The 17,889-nt window shown below is 39.6% G+C and overlaps 1 protein-coding gene and 1 pseudogene across 8 annotated transcripts in view; both read right to left on the bottom strand.

Annotated features, from left to right (window-relative positions):
• DYM (dymeclin) overlaps positions 1–17,889 on the bottom strand; it is a 353,838-nt gene that overhangs the window by 94,906 nt on the left and 241,043 nt on the right. The window lies entirely within an intron of this gene.
• LOC135362451 (splicing factor C9orf78-like) lies at positions 1,830–17,103 on the bottom strand (annotated as a pseudogene). The gene has a single exon (XR_010407185.1). The product of XR_010407185.1 is annotated as a splicing factor C9orf78-like (transcript).

Here is a 17,889-nt window from a genome sequence, read left to right as displayed (position 1 = left end):
CACTGTATACTCAATGTCTGGAGAAAAACATGACATAAATAAAATCATGTATTTTGGATGGATGATGCCCTCCTTGAATATATGCTGTTTCACTTTTGTATTTACTGTATTTAATCCTATGTAAAAACTAATAATAAAGTCATTGATAACAGGACTGTTGTGCTTATTTTCAGATATGGAAATTGAAACTTAAAAAAATTAAGTAATTTCCTTCTATCACATAGCTACTATAAGACAGAGTAGAATTCAAACTCAGGTATGTTTGAGGCCAGAGTCTTGACAAATCTTATTTCTTTTCTTTTACATATCAGTAAGTGTCTCCAAAAGATAAAAATTTTTCTTCAAGGGGCACCCACGTGGCTCAGTCAGTTAAGCATCTGACTCTTGATTTCTGCTCAGGTCACGATCTCAGGATCCTGAGATCAAGCCCTGTGTTAGGCTCCGTGCTCAGCGGGGAGTCTACTTAAGATTCTCTCTCTCCCTCTCCCTCTACCCCTCCCCTCCCCCACACGCAGGCACTCTCTAATAAATACATCTTATATATAATTATATATTTTTAAAAATATAACCATAATGCCACCCTTACACATAAAAAAGTTAATAGTCATCTCTGAAAATTATCAAATACCCAATCTAATCTAATTAGGTAAAAAAAGGGGGGTTGTTCTTTTTTTAAAAAACAGAATGAGGATACAAATAAAATTTTTATAGTGCAAGTGGTCTTTATTAAAGTGTGTTTCTCTCTCTCCGTTTTCATTGCAATTTATTAGTGGAATAAACCATGTTATTTGTCCCATACAGTTTCTTGTAATCTGGATTTTGGTGGTGGCAGTTAAGGGTTCTCTGTTCTGGATATTTCCGGTAAATCAGCAGCTGAATCTAAAGGCTTGATCATATTAGGTTTGATTCTTTTTTTCTTTTAAAGCAAAACTACTTCATAAATGGTGGTGTGTTCTCCATCAGAAGGCACATGATGTCTGGTTGGTTGTTTTTGCAAGTTTAGCAGCCACTCATGCTCAATGTTTAGATGCATTAATTTATTAAGGTTTGCAAAATGGTCATATTCTAATTCTAACTTCTCCCAAAGAGGAACTTTCCCTTATCTATTGTTTTCTTACCATCTTATATAAAAGGCAGGATAAATTCTTTGATCCTTTTAGTGGAAATCTGGTTGCTAAGGATGCTCAATGCTATGTGACTGGGTTGGTCACTGTTTCCATAAGTTCAAAGGACAGAAGTAGAATGACTAGACATAGCTCGAGATATTAAACAAACAAAAATATGAGTCCATATAAATACTTCCTATTCAAGCTAAGATCAAAGGGGTTTTACTCAATCTCTTCTATTTTACATCTGCATATACTGTTCCTGTGCCAAGAATCCAGATTCCCAAGGCAATGGGGGAAGCAAAATTAGAATACCGCACAATTATTTATTTGCTTTATCTCACATTACACACACGTTTCTTGAAATAACAATACCAAGGTTTTTACATAAATATGATTAGCAAAAGTTTAATTATTTTTCAATTGTGTTTTTAAGGTATAGCCTACTAGGTATGAAGAGTCGCTTGGTTGGTTGGTTATGCCACCAACTGGATATATATTTAGGTTTATTTATTCCAATGTATTTCAATGTTAGAGGTTGCTCTTTTAAATTTCCTTTTATAATCATGCTATATGTATAATCACTAATATTCAACTTAACTCTATAGGAGGCACTTTTGTCAATTTAAGAACTACCTATGTAGTTCTTAAGTTAAATCTAAAGAACAGGATTATTCAGAAGCTCGTTTTATCCCTATTGCTTTCCTTCACTCTTATAGGTAGGTGTTCAAAGAGACTTTTTTTTTTTATAGTTTACCTTCCTTTTTTTTTTTTCTTAAAAACTCTACCCCAACGTGGGGCTTGAACTCACGGACCCAAGATCAAGAGTCACATGCTCTACTGACCGAACCAGCCAGGCACCCCCACTGTTTTTTTCAAATATAAACAGATACAAATGGACATCAACAACCTATCCTGAGGATGATTATGTGGTGGCACACAGTTTCATATAGAAATATTTCTCATTCATTTTTACAGCTGCATAGTACGTTATTGTGTGAATGCACCGAAGGTTATTCAACCAGTTATTGTTGATGGAGCTTTAAAGATCAGTTTGGTTGGTTTCAGTATTCTCATATAATTTTATGTTATATTCATATGTATCTAAGTCTTTTCAATAAATAAACTTTTGATATGTGTCTATTTTGTTTGCTTTTTTATATTTTGATTTTTAATCATATTTTTTGGTATTTAGGAAGTTTGTATTTTTATTCTAATGGTAATCTTTATATGAGTAACTTTATATAATTTCTCTTATTTTTTGTCATTTCCTATTGGTTCACTACTATAAGCAATACTGAAATTAGCTAATTAATTTCTTTTACTTCCTACTTCTCTCCCAGGATCTGACCTGAAATAATATCCTTTAACTCCCAGTTAACTATAATCAGCAAGTTTATTCTACTTTTCACATTTCTCCCCATTTTCCTCTCCATATTTTAAGAGTTGTATCCCCATTGTTAGAAATACAGCCTTTACTTACTATACTTGCTCCTTTAGGTGTATTATTTAGTGTTCTACTAATAAAAATGTAGATAATGCTCACCACCAGCCTTTGTGACTGTCCAATCATCGTGGTTGTCTAAAGCTCTTTCTCTATTACAAAGGTTGGCAAACTTTGAACCATGGCCAAATTGTGTTTGTGGCCAATTTTAATACGACCTTTTGAGCTAAGAATGGTTTTTACATTTTTAAAGGGTATACACCAGTAAAAACAAAAACTAAATCTCCATACAAAGATAGGCAACAGAGACTAGCATGTGTCCTACAAAGTCTAAAACATTTATTCTCTGGCTCTTTATCAAAAACCTTTGCTTACCACCACTCAGAGAGAGTAGTGGGAGATGGTCCTTATTAGGAAGGATACAATATTTTGAGTTCCTAGATTTAGTAAGATTGTCTATGTCTGTTATACTTGGAAGTCAGCTTGGTGGGATATAAAACCCCTGGCTCATATGTGCTTTCTTTGAGTATCTTCAATATGTAATTCCATCTTCTTCTGGCCTAAAACACTGCTGTCAAAGTCTATTGATAGTTTGATTTTCTTCCCTTTAAGGTGCCCTGGTCTTTCTGCCTGGCTATCCCTTGATTGCTTTCTCTTTATCTCTGTGTTGGTATTGGTTGTCCAAAGCATAGAGTATGCTCTTTCCACATGCAGTTTTGAGTCTTTTTTCTTCTTCTTAATTTAAGGAAAGTTTTCTTGAAGTATAGCTTTTAGTATTTTTCCTCTTTTTTTAGGGATTCCTATTTTATAGTTGTTGGATCTTTGCCTATATTCTTTAGTCAATGTCTCTCAAAGCCTTTTTCTTTCATTCCTTTTTGCTTTCAAGTTTTTCATCTTTTCACATTCTATTACTCTTAAGCCATTATATTTATTTACTTAGTAAATACTTGGGTATAGCTGACATTTCTAAAATGATTATTTTATTTAGAAAAAAATTATCCCTTTTTTAATAATTCTGATTTATGTTTTTCTGTTTTACCTTTTTTTTTTTTTAAGTAAGCTCTACACCCAACGTGGGGCTCGAACTCACGACCCCGAGATCAAGAGCCACACACTCCACTGACTGAGCCAGCTCGGCACCTGTTTTTTTTTTTTTGTTTTTTAGGCGCCTCTGTTTTATCTTGTGTCATTTTCTTAGTTTCTTTTAGTTATTCTGAAAAGTTATTTAATAGTTTTCATCTATTTTATGGGTACATCACATGCTTTCATTATCAGTACAGATATTCTTGTTCTCCTTATTCTGTTTTATCTTCTACCTTTGCACTGGATTTGACTGACATTTCTCTTTTGCTCATTTCTAATGAAGTTAGTTTTTTTTTTTTTAAAGATTTTATTTATTCGAGAGAGAGAGAGAGAGAGCATGCATGAGCATGGGGGAGGGGCAGAGGGAGAAGTCGACTCCCTGTTGAGCAGGGAGCCCGATGCGGGGCTTGATCCCAGGACCAGGATCATGCATGACCGGAGCCAAAGGCAGACGCCGAACTGACTGAGCTACCCAGGCGCCCCCAAAGTTGGTTTCCTTAACACTTTAGGAGGAAGGAGTGGGTCAAGGTAGCACTTTCTAGTCTCAGGACTCGAGAGCTACCTTTTCTTTGTTTCTGTGAAGTGTTCGTAAATATACCCATGCCCTTTTTGGGATCCCCTGGTTCTCTTCTCCAACCCTACATTTATCTGAACTTTTTCTTTGCTTAGTGTCCCTGACCACCTCTGTGGGCTGTATTTCTAGTAGCTTCACCTCAGTGTGAGGCTTGGTCCTAGAAGAAAGCTACAGCTGTTTAGTTTTAAAAGTTCATAGGGCCCACAGTCTAGAACTCCTTCAGATCTTACAGCAGATGCCTTACACTCAACCATGAATTAGAGAATGCAAAAACCCCTAACAGTTTCAGTTGCTTTTCTCAAACTGGTCTTTCCAGTGAGTCCCTTCTGGCTGTCCTCCTGTTCTCAGATCTCTCAGACATCTCTTTGGGTTCTTCTGGTTCCTCCCACACACACTACAGGGATCTGGTAGCTCTTGGTAGTCTGTACCCACTCTCTTGTATGCGTTCCAACAGTCCTATACAAATCCCTTTCTATCTACCCAGTGTATCCTCATGGAAATAATGGAACCAGAGAATGCTAATGTTAAGGAAATCACACTAAAATATCTACTTCAAGACAGATTTTTTTTTTAAAGATTTATTTATTTATTTTAGAGAGTGAGAGACTGCGTGCGTGTAAGAGCAGAGGAGGGGGAGAGAGAGAATCTCAAGCAGACACCCCGCTGAGCACAGAGCCCAACAGAGGGCTCGATCTCAGGACCCCTGAGATCACAAGCCGAGCTAAAACCAAGAGTTGGTTGCTCAACTGACCGAGCCACCCCAGCCTCCCCTACTTCAAGATATATTTTAAAGGCAAAGAAATCAAGGGTCAGGATGGTGAAATAAGTTGCCCAAGCTCATAGCGAATTAAAGGTAAAAAACACAGAGCGCAGGTCTTCTAATTCCTAGGCTATTGCTCTATCTAAAACTTTTCTGGATTACTCTTCAATCAGCAGTGGTTTAAGATGATTATCAGTATGATCCAGATCATCTCCTTCCCAGCCACAATTTTTTTTTTTAAAGATTTTATTTATTCGAGATAGAGGCTCCTGCCTCAAGCCCTCTGTACTCCCTGTTCCATCTTGCTAGAACATGTCTTCTGCATAGCCACATTACTTGTCTTTGCTCAAATGTTACCTTGTCTTTTTTAAGATCTTATTTATTTATTTTACGGAGAGAGAGAAGAAGGGAGAGAGAGAACAAGTAGGGGGAGCAGCAGAGGGAGAGGGAGAAGCAGGCTCCCCACTGAGCAGGGAGCCTGATGTGGGGCTCCCCGCTGGGCAGGTTCCTGGGATCATGACCCGAGCCGAAGGCAGATGCTTACCAACTGAGTCATCCAGGCGCCCCAAATGTTACCTTCTCAATGAGGCAAGCACTTCACTGTCCACCCATTTACACTACTAACTTCCCATTGCCAGCACTCTCCATCCCTTCATCCTGCTTCATTTTCCCATGGGACCTTCTAACATTTCATTCATTCATTCACCTGTGCAGGCAGTCATTATACATCTCTCTTCATTAGAACATAGCTTCACGAGGGCAGAGATTTTTATCTTTCCTGATATCTTCACAGGGCAGAGAGAAGTACCTAAAAAAAGTAGTAGCTAACAACATGTGCGATGAAAGAATAATGAATTTCAAGAACCATATGGAGTTTGTTTATGCATGCATTACTCTTTAGTAACTGTTACTACTAACTGTTAACCTGGGGAATATTAGTAATGATATGATGGAGCATTCACAATGGGTATGGGAAATTTAGTACTTGGAACTGGTTAATGAGCAGAAGCACTACTCATAATGAAACAGAAGTTACTCTTACTCTTATCTGAATTAATGACCAGTATGAAACAACTTCATAAGAGAAATGGTCCTTAATTATTAAAGGCTCAGTACCTTTTAGCCTTAGAATATGACCCTAAAAAGGATGTCATTAATTCAATCACTAGGGCGCCTGGGTGGCTCAGTCGGTTAAGCGACTGCCTTCGGCTCAGGTCATGATCCTGGAGTCCCGGGATCGAGTCCCACATCAGGCTCCCTGCTCGGCGGGGAGTCTGCTTCTCCCTCTGACCCTCCTCCCTCTCATGCTCTCTGTCTCTCATTCTCTCTCTCTCAAATAAATAAAAAAAAATCTTTAAAAAAAATAAATAAATAAAAAATAAAAATAAAATTCAATCACTAAAACGGTCAGCTGGCATTGCACATTCCAGGAAAAAAGATAGGTTTGAGAGCAACACAATACTCTCCTCATGACCTCAATCAAAATGCAAACTTGAGGTCACAGGAGATACCAAGTGAAAGATTACAGGGGCCTCACATGAGTGAAAATAATTAACCATGCCCCATTGATTATTAAACAAACATGCTAAGTAATTTCATTTCCCTGGTGCCAAGTACATCTAAGGACTGAATTTAGTTCTTATAGGTCAACTTTCCAAAAATACTACTTTGCAGTATTACCAAATGAAGAAAACCAACACATTCCAATCATGAAAAAGCCTCTAACAACGGTCAAAGCCCAAATTAACTTGCCTTTCTACTTCCCTACAGGTACCATTTCTCATGACTGAGATCTCCAAATTCACATCTCAAAAACTCAAGTAATCCATGAATAAATTAATAAATAATTTAGGCTCAACTCTCTCTGGTGTTAATGGAATCTTCTAATAGTTGAAGTCTAGATAAACTCTGACACTTTCATGTCCGTCCTTCCATTTGTAAGGTGATCCTCAAATGTTCCTGTGAGGATTCTTAAGAATTTACCAGAAATCCATGAAATTTCTAGAAAAACAGGCAGAGCTGAATTCTCAAATATAATTTGTTTCCATAAATTTAATCAACTAAGGAAAGAGTTGAATTTCCACTCATACAATGAGCAAGATTACTGGTTTTTTGGGGTCTTATTTAGAGAAACAAAAATAAAGTGCCATTTATAAAACATTTGCAGCTTTGACTATAATCAACTGTAATAATAAGATACCAGCTCAAAAAAATTCTTTTCATTTAAACCTCTTTTGTAATACTGCTTTTTAATAACCCTCATAATAGCCGAATTAAAGGACCCCAACAGAAATCATTCATCCCACATAAAACAAACATTGCCTTTTCTTCTTAGCTTTGTTTTACAAGCTACATTATTTCCAGATGACGCTTGAGGGGACTATGGTTTCAAGAATTAGATGCTTAAATAGACAGCTGCTTTCTATTTGCCATGTAAATCAAGGATATATCAAAGAAAATTCCAAATAGTAGACTTCTTTTCTTCCTATTCGGAACTACCAATTCAAGCAGAAAGGAGAAGTAGAGAAAAACAATAAAAATCTGAGCAAACAGAAAATTAGAATTAGGATTTCTTAAATAGATAAAAGAAAATTTGGAGACTTGCCAGCAAAAGGTATTTTCATATAAGCTCTGCACAGCAGCAGGTGAGAATTTTTTCAGTACAACGGGAAGGGGAAAACACCGTGATCACTGATTTTTCCAAATCTATCACACAGGGCTACTGAACTTAATATGCATGGGTTTTCTGTACTCTTTATACTTTGCTTAGAAAGTTAATTAATCATTGCCAGATTTCAATGCAAATGCATCGCATTTCCTTTTATAAGCCAGAGGAAAGAACATAGGAGTTATTTAAGTATTTTTGATGATAATTTTTCTTAAAAAATCCTTAAAAAGAATATTCTACCATACTCCTTAAGAACAAGACAGGAATAAAGAAATGGCAATAATCTTTCCCTCAATGGAGTTGTGCTTTTTAAGAATGAAGATTTTTTTTTTTTTAAACAAGAGGGGAGTCCTCCAACTAAATATTGTCCTTAGAATCCTAAGAACATTTCTGAAACTTGCAGTTCAGAAGTGTATCCAAAGCCAAGTTATAATACAACCAAGAAAACCAGTCTGATTATGTTAAAGTCAGGCCCAGTTTATAATTAAAGTGGTGGTGGCAGGGGAGGTTGCTCACTTGCTAGAGGCTTTATTTATTTGAATTTTAAAATCAATTGTACTTAGGAAGAAACTTCCTAGGACCTAATCAGTGTGAGGCTTAAGATCTATATGAGATCAAAACAGTTGTTTCTTTCTTTCCTTTTCTTTTTTCTAAGATTTTATTTATTTATTTGCCAGAGAGAGAGCACAAGCAGAGGGAGCAGCAGAGGGAGAGGGAGAAGTAGGCTCTCCGCTGAGGCAGAGCCTGATGTGGGGCTCGATCCCAGGACCCTGGGATCATGACCTGAGCCAAAGGCAGACGCTTAACTGAGCCACCCAGGCGCTCCAAAGTAGTTGTTTCTTTTAGAGATGTTCACCAACCTTATTTAGAAGACTTGGCTTTCTATTTTTTTTTTTTAACAGCAGTTTCTACATTATGAAGTAACTATAAAGATCTTAATTCAAATTTCATGATCCTCCTTGAAGATCTGGCTGATCCTAGAGCTGGAGCAGGGGAAATACCTGATGAGTTAGAACATCCTGAGGGTCTCAAAGGTGTAAAAAAAAAAAAAAAAAAAAAAAAAGGTTGGAGTATATTCAAAGGGCAGGGGAGATACCTCGAAAGAGCTCCCAATGGCCAAAGTTGGAATAACCTGAACAAGAAAACAATAGCCCTGGGTTACAAGACAAAGAATAAAATTATTATCTATGAGTCCATACAGATATAAATAACTGCATAAATAAATACACTGAGGAGAAGTGACAGATCTTCCTTGCAGAAGTGCTCGATAAATGTAGAAGGAATGGGACAAATAGAAAATCACAAATAAATCAGTAATATATAATGAGGACAAGATCAATGGAGGCAAAATTTGTGGGAAAATGTTTAAGCAGAAACAGGATACTGGCATAGTCTCAAAATATCTCCCCCAAACATACAGTAATTACAAAGGGAAAATTAGCACGTTTATAGTAAAGAATCTTAGCAGACATCACCCCGGTGAAGTGGTCAAGGAAAACGTTTATGTAAACACCACCAGTAACACACACTGACGTCATGTGTTCCCTGACATGATGCACTGAGAAGGGCAAGTCACCTCTGTGGTTCCCTGCTCAGCAATTCAGAACGTCCATCTAATCAGGACAAAATGCCAGACAAATCCAAATCAAGGTATGTTCTACAAAATAAGCAATACTCTTCACAAATGTTAAGGTCGTGAAAGACAAGTCAAGACTCAGGAGACAGGACAGCAAAATGCAACGTGTGATTCTGGCCTGAATCCTAGCAAAGAATAAGGGCATTAGGGATAAAACTGGAAACTGTGCATGAGATTTGTACTTTAGTCAGTAGTATGGTACCAAGGTTAATTTCCTAGTTTTGATCAATGGTCTGTGGTTATGTAAGATACTGACAAAAGGGAAAGCTGGGGGAAGGGTATATGGAAATTTCTTAGATCTCTTCTGTAAGTCTAAAGTTATCTGAAAATAGTAAAGGAAGGGGGCACCTGGGTGGCTTAGTCCGTTAAGCAGCCGATTCTTGATTTTGGCTCAGGTCATATGATCTCAGGGTTGTGAGATCCAGCTGCATGTCAGGCTCCGTGCTCATCAGGGAGTCTGCTTGGGTTTCTCCCTCTCCCTCTGCCCCTCCTCCCCAACCCCACTCACTCTTTCTCAAATAAATAAATTTTTTAAAAAATTAGTAAAGGAAGAAAAGAAAGGAGGAAGGAGGGAAGGAAAGGAAAAGTAAGTTATGGGTGTCCTTGGCAAAAATTCCAAGATCTGGACCTGTAAAGAAAAGTATAACGTAAAAAGTATAAGTTCTCTTCCCCTGAGGGCCTTCAGTTTGACTCCCCACAGGTAACTATTTACTAGTTTCCTATGCATTTTTCCAGGATAACTAAATGCCTATTTTTAAACATACATGTATGTATAACCTATACACTATAAAGTTTTCTGTTTTTTTTTTTTTTTTTTTTAGTGATTTAAGTGTTATAGTTCATATAAGCCCATATGGCTTGAATTCACTTTTTATAAAAAATGGCTGCAGAATAGTGGACTGGATGAATTTATACTTTATCTAATCAGTCCTCTATTGATGGGTATTTTGCTTGTTTTGTACTTTTTTGTTCATAAGCCAGGCTGAAAAATACACACCTTTATGCAGTTGCATATCTAACTGACTTGCTCACTTGCTAGAGGCTTTAGTCAAATCACTGCTCAAGAAACATTTTCTCTCCTCGAAAATATTAACTATTTCAAAGTATGAACTTTATTCTCATACAGTCATCCTCATGCCACACTGCCAGCCAAGCTGGTATCTATCTATTACTAATATTCAACAAACAGTTCTTTTCTCCTAGTGCTCCAAGCACTGCCTTTTTTTTTTATTTAAGCACTACTTTTTTTTTTTTAAAGATTTTATTTATTTATTCATGAGAGACAGAGAGAGAGAGAGAGAGAGAGAGAAGCAGAGGGAGAAGGAGGCTCCCCGCTGAGCCAGGAGCCCGATGCGGGACTCGATCCCAGGACCCCGGGATCATGACCTGAGCCGAAGGCAGACGCTTAACCATCTGAGCCACCCAGGCGCCCTAAGCACTACTTTTTTTAAAACGGCTTCATCAAGATAAAATTCACACAACATATATTTCACTGATTTCAAGTGTACAATTCAATGGTGTTAGTATATTCAGAGAGTTGTGCAACCTCACCGCTACCTAGTCTTAAAGCGTCTTCATCATCCGCAAACGAAACCTGTACTCGTCAGCAGTCACTCCTCATTCCGCTTCACGCCCCCGTCCGACCCATCTGCGATCTGTCTCTGTAAGATGTGCCTACTCTGGACCTTTCATATAAATGACATGCAGCCTTTTGTTACTGGCTTCTTTAACTTAGTGTAACATTTTCAAGGCTCATCCATGTTGAAGCTCGTATCATTACTTCGTCCCCTTTTATTGTTCAGTAATATTCCACTGTATGGATAGCCACCTTGGATTTGTCCATTTAGTTGATGGACATTTGGACTGTCACCCTTTTTTGGCTATTAGGAATAAAGGTGCTATGAATAATCACGTTTTACATGGACTTCTGTTCTCAATTCTTTGGGAGTATTACCATATGCTGGTCATATGGTTATTTCACCTTTAGCTTTCTGAGGGACTGCAGGTTGTTTTCCAAAACAGCTGCACAATTTTACATTTTTACCATGGGCTGAATGAGAATACTAATTTCTGCACCCTCTCACCAACACTTGTGATTTTCTGCCTTTTGATGACAGTCATCTTGGTGGTGTAAACTTCACTGCGGCTGAAATTTGCACTTCCTGACCATGATGTTGAGCATCTTTCGATGTGCTTATTGGTCACTTGTATTGTCTGCTTTGGAGAAATGTCTATTCTGATCCTTTGCCCATTTTCTTTTTTAATGTAGTAAAAGCTTTACTGCTCTCTTGCACCACAGTCCAACAGGGTACCCAGCCGGCTTTCATTGAGAGGATTCAGAGGCCCATGCACTGCCATACTGTGGGACCCTGGAGTCTCACACCAGATTTCCTGCATCCAGCTAGCATGCGATGAGAGAGATGTGGAAGATGGCACGGGGGTGGGGGTGGTGACATCACTTCCACCTATATCCCACTGGATAGAGCTAGTCTGATGCTCCTGCACCTCGCCAGATGCGAGCATGACGGAAAATAGTGCTTAGCTGTGTAATCAGGCAGAGGAGATGGGATTGGTGAGCATCCCAATCACTGCCTCACCCAAGGCCTAGTGGGATGTCTGGCAGTCAGGAAAACTGGCTGACCAACTAGAAAAATGCCAACATGAGCCACTCCTTTGCTCTTGGTGGTCACTCTGGGTTGGTTCATCTCAGGGGCTCTTGGACACCCTCAGCCCTGGTATATTTCTAAGATCAGGGAGCATGCTGAAAAGTGAGGGCCCCCCTTCAGAGTTGAGATTCATCCTTTGGTGCCAAATAACTACTGAGGTGTTCCCAGACAGATTAAAGATTCTTCCTGATGTCACTGCTCAACTATGGTCAGTTCCTGGTGGCTCCCGTTAGCTCTCCCCCTTCACCTGATGTCATACCTCTCCTGCAGGAAGTTTTCCCCGTCACCCAAGGGCACGGAGACATCTCCATCTTCTGAACCGACTCCTGTTGTCCCAGAATCTCTCTCCCAAACACGAACTGCACAGCATAACTGTAGTAGCTAAAACTTACTAAACACCTGCTGTGTGCCAAGGATCCTACCTGGACTCATTCATTTAATCCTGACAACAACCCTGGGTTGTAGGTTCTACTGTCACTCCCGTTTTGCAGATGAGACAATTGAGGCCTGGAGAGGCAAAACGACCTGCCCGAGGCCGGACAGCTATGTAAGATACATAAGCTACAGAACCAGGTTACACGACATTCACCCCTTTTTTAAGAACTGGACTATTTGTCTTTTTTGTGACTGAGCTGTTAAGAATTCTTTACATATTCTAAATACTAAGTAGTCCCTTATCGGCTATAAGATTTGCAAATATTTTCTCCCATCCTGTGGGCTTTCCTTTCACTTTCTTGATGGTGGCCTTTGAAGCCCAAGAGTTTTAAATTTTGATGAAGTCTAATTTGTCTGTCTTTATTTTGTTGCCAAAGATTTACTCCTATATTTTCTTCTAAGTATTGTACAGTATTTGCTCTTCTATTTAAGGGCTATGGTCCACTCTGAGTTAATTTTTGTGTATGGTGTAAGCACCTGTTACATGCCAGACATTGTGCTGAACACGAGAAACCCAAGGGCGATGATGTGCTGTTTTTACCTCTATGCCCTTATTCAAGAAGCATAACCCTGGACTGTTTTCCCACCTCAATCTCTCCTTTCAAAATACTACCTGGCTCGAATTGCAACTCCTTTCCATGAAACCTGGCACCATTCTTTCCCTACTTCCCCCAAATTGTTCTCTCCCTCTTCTGACAACCCACAAGTTTGGTTACAACCCTCTTATAAAACTCAACATATGGAATTGTATTTAACTAGCCACTGAGAATCGCTGTGTACAGGAGCTAGGCCACCTTTATTTTTACCTCTCACCATGCTAAAGTAATTCCAAAACAGAAGTTTTAGCAACATCCTGATTAATGTCACTATCACCGGAATAAACACCCAAAAGTAATTCCTTCAAAAGTAACAACATCTAAAAGGAACAGTTTTAACAATGGCAAATTTCATCGTTTCCAACCCCTTGGATATGGCAGCTCATTACAGATAACCATTCTCATGTTCTAGCAATGTTAAATTCTCTATCCCAGCCTCTATATCCCACAGGAAAATCTGCAAGTGACAGTCTCATCCAGAACCAACACTACGAAATACAAGTATTATGTAGTATGTATGTGTATTTATGACTGTGTATGTGAAAGGAAGTATTTTAACATTATCTCAGTAAAGGCACAAATGTATAAAACAAACAGCTGAAGATATTTTTCAAGATTACCTAGAAACTCTTTCGGTCAAATGAATTTGAGATTTGAGTTAAAGAGTAAATACTAACAAGGAATCGTAAAAATATAATGACCTAAGATACATGGGAGAAAAATAGAAAAATCCCTGAATTTAAGTTTTCTTGTTATGTGGAATCAGTTCAGAATACCTTGTAACATATTTCTGAAGAAATGAAATGTCTAAAAGCAAATATAAACAAGAGCCAAAAGACTATGAATAAGAGTTATTGGCTCAGGGGGCACCTGGGTGGCTCAGTCAGTTAAGCATCAGACTGTTGATTTCAGCTCAGGTCATGAGCTCAGGGTTGTGGGATCAAGCCCTGTGTAGGGCTCTGCACTCAGCGGGGAGTCTGCTTGGGATTCTCTCTCTCTCCCTCTTCCTCTACCCCTCCCCCCCATTCGCTCGTTCGTGTGCTCTCTCTCTCCAAAATAAATAAATAGATCTTAAGAGTTATTGGTTCAAAAGGTAAGTCAAATGACATACTCCAGGGTTAGCAATATTTCAGGATTCCATGCAGAATGACAAGCAATCAAGACTTGATCAAAACAAATTTCAAATACATGGAGTTTGCTCTTTAGGAAGTTAAAATTTAAGATCGCAAGTTATTAGATCAAATAGAGGCTGAACAACCTTTTTTTTTTTTTTTTAAAGATTTTATTTATTTGACAGATAGAGACATAGTGAGAGAGGGAACACAAGCAGGGGGAGCAGGAGAGGGAGTAGCAGGCTTCCCGCCGAACAGGGAGCCCGATGCGGGGGCTCGATCCCAGGACCCTGGGATCATGACCTGAGCCGAAGGCAGACACTTAATGACTGAGTCACCCAGGCGCCCCTGAACAACCTGTTTTATGTGTACTGAACTAAAAGAAAGAATACAACAACTACTCTTTGAATAGGAAAGAAGCAATTTTAACATTTTACTTATTTATTTTTTTGGATTTGTTTCATATTTAATACTTAAGTGCTGAAAATGATAGAAACTTTTTCTTTCTTAATGAAAAGAAATAGGTAACTTTGTAAAAGTCAGAAAATGCCAGTGTCCCTTTGATTCCACCCTAGATTTTTCTGCTGTCAGCTGGATCCAGCATAAACAGTGCAGGATGCATTTCTGAACTCCAGGTATTTGAACGTAGAACACACGATTGCATATATTAATAATTAACAGCACATTCTAAAGGGTTTCATCTCACTCTGAACACAGCTATTTCCTCCTGCCCTGGGGCCAATATTAAGAGAAAGTCAACATATTTACAAACAAGATTTAATAATGTTCACAAGAATAGAGTTTGCCCTCAAATAGGGAAACCACACATTGTTTTGTTTCAAAAGGTTAAAAATGCGGTGCCTGAAAAATCCAGCAGGTAAGCAGCAGGGCTAATAGAGTCTGTTTTTGGAATGGTCTGCTAGCAAATAAGCAAACTTCTGTCCAGGAAGCGTTTTGTTGGGGTCGGGGGAGGGGTATGGAAGGGACAGCACTATTTACATCCCATTCCGCACTTCTCCCTTCCGCCACCCTTAGTACCGTCTGTTCATCTTCTTGAACTTCTCATAGTGATAGTTGTCGGTGGCCTTCTCGTTAGCAGGACGCTTGCGGTTAGAAGGGGATCGCTCAGGCTCTGGCTTCTCCATGTCACCCACTCTTAAGGGTCGGGCTTTGGGCTCTTTTTTGTTTCTCTCTATGGGGGCATTGAGCTCCTTGTGATAAAATCAGTTGTGCTGCACGTAATTCACGGCCATGTTCATGGGCACGAAAGATGTCTCACTGTTTTTCCTCTTGTTCTGCTGCTCTGCCAGGAGACGGGCCTTGGCATCCTCCATGGAAATGATATTTTTTATTTTAGCATCGATGCCTAGGTCCACCTCGGGGATGCCGCTCAGCATCTGGTTGGAAAGCATCTCTTTGGTCTTCTTTGCTGAGGAAACACGGATGTTTTCAGGAAGTTCGTAAAGACAGTCCTCTGCATTCTTCGGCTTGACTTTCTGTTCCTCGTGTTCTACAATCCCTTTCCTCTTCTTCAGCTCTGTCTCAATGTACTTCATCATGTCAGCATCCTCATCCCTTCGGTTGGTTTCTGCAGAAAATGATGTCTGCAGGTGGAGGTTTTCCTCTTCGCTGATCTTATTTTTGCCTCTTTCCTTCAGTTTCTTCATGTCCACCACACTGCCCTGTCTTCATCTGAAGGGGATCATCCCCTAGGGTGGTCTCTTCTTGTACCTTCTCTCCCACCAGCAGGGCCACAGCACTCACCCCATTGGGCTTCTTCCTCAAGTTTTGCACCTCGCGGGTCTCTTCTAGTTTTAATCGAACCTCCTCTGATTCCTGCTCATCTTCCTCCAACTCTGAGTTGGCCGGGCGCTGGCAGAAACTCTTGCCAGTGACCGGCATGGTTGCGCTGGCCCCGCGGTCCGGCCGCCGGGTCCCTGTACAGTGGCCGGGGCTGCTTCTGGCGCCTTAACATTTTATTTTTTAAGTAATCTCTACACCCACTATGGGGCTCAAACTCATGACCTCGAGATCAAGAGTCACACTGACTGAGCCAGCCAGGTGCCCCAGAAAAGAATCAATTCTGACATAAAGATCATGCACAAATTAATGAGAAAATATATAATTTAGCTTAAAAATTACACACATCGGGGCGCCTGGGTGGCTCAGTTGTTAAGCGTCTGCTTTCAGCTCAGGTCGTGATCCCAGGGTCCTGGGATCGAGCCCCGCATCGGGGTCCCTGCTCAGTGGGAAACCTGCTTCTCCCTCTCCCACACCCCTCTTGCTGTGTCTCTCTCTGTGTCAAATAAATAAATAAAATCTTTAAAAAAAAATTACACATGTCCACTACATGTTAGAAACTAATCATTTTTGACTAACGAAACAACCAAACCATTCAAATTAAATGTCATACAGATAAAATTTAGATCTGAAACTCCTTTGAAATTTTGGATGCCTCCAAGAGCATGCAAATGTGTGGAGATGGAGCTTCATCCTCATCAATTAACTGGTTAACATTTAGCTTACTTTTTTCAGCCTAAGATACAAAAGACTCATGCCTTCAAAGTGCACTCAATCCCACCGGGAGAAAAGAATATCACAGATGAAACAATTACAGGATATAAAACAGCAGATATTTACTTGTTCCTTCTGCGTGTGTGTGCATGTGTGCATGTCTGTGTGAGTGTGCCTGTGTGTGTGTGTGTGTAAGAGATCATATATTCCATGGTTCTGAAGTATTCTGATCTCAAGATGTTTTATATTCTTAGAAATCTCTGATACTCTCAAACAACTTTTTTTTTTTTAAGATTTTATTTATTTGACAGAGAGAGAGAGAACACAAGCAGGCAGAGCAGCAGACAGAGGGAGAGGGAGAAGCAGGTTCCCCGCCGAGCAGGGAGCCCGACGGACGCAGGGCTCGATCCCAGGACCCTGGGATTATAAACTGAGCTGAAGACAGCCGCCCAACCAAATGAGCCACCCAGGTGTCCCTCAAAAAACTATTTTTATGTAGATTATAGGTATTGATATTTATCATATTATAAATTAAAACTAAGAATAATTTATTTTTTTTAAAGATTTTATTTATTTATTTGACAGAGAGAGAGACACAGTGAGAGAGGGAACACAAGCAGGGGGAGTGGGAGAAGGAGAAGCAGGCTTCTTGCTGAGCAGGGAGCCCGATGTGGGGCTCAATCCCAGGACCCTGGGATCATGACCTGAGCCAAAGGCAGACGCTTAACAACTGAGCCACCCAGGCATCCCAAGACTAAGAATTATTTAAAACACAAGAATACAGGGCGCCTGGGTGGCTCAGTTGGTTAAGCGACTGCCTCTGGCTCAGGTCATGACCCTGGAGTCCCAGGATCGAGTCCCGCATCGGGCTCCCTGCTCGGCAGGGAGTCTGCTTCTCCCTCTGACCCTCCTCCCTCTCATGCTCTCTGTCTCTCATTCTCTCTCTCTCAAATAAATAAATCTTTAAAAAAATAAAATAAAATAAAACACAAAAATACAGAAGTACACATTCTGTGAGCGGCCAGTGAAATGATCACTCATCATGAAGCCTCTGGACAACTCTACTGTACAGTCATGAGTAAAGGAAAGTAAAAAATGAGAACCCTGAGAACTACTGGAATGTGTGTGTGCATGTGTGTTGGTTAGTAACATTATACTTGCTTAGCATTCAATGATAAACTCTTAGCTGCTATTTATACTTCAGCTGATTTTTCTGATTCTGTCTCCTTAATCTTTTTGGCTGGGTCCTTTTGGCTTATAACCTTGCAATTACTGTTTAAAATTAGATGGCAGAG

Source organism: Mirounga angustirostris, unplaced genomic scaffold, assembly GCF_029215605.1.
Source record: "Mirounga angustirostris isolate CCGP_5_RB_7025 unplaced genomic scaffold, mMirAng1.0.hap1 SCAF_14, whole genome shotgun sequence".
NCBI lineage: Eukaryota > Metazoa > Chordata > Mammalia > Carnivora > Phocidae > Mirounga > Mirounga angustirostris.
Note: the sequence above shows the minus strand (reverse complement) of the source record. Positions and strands in the feature narration are given on the sequence as shown.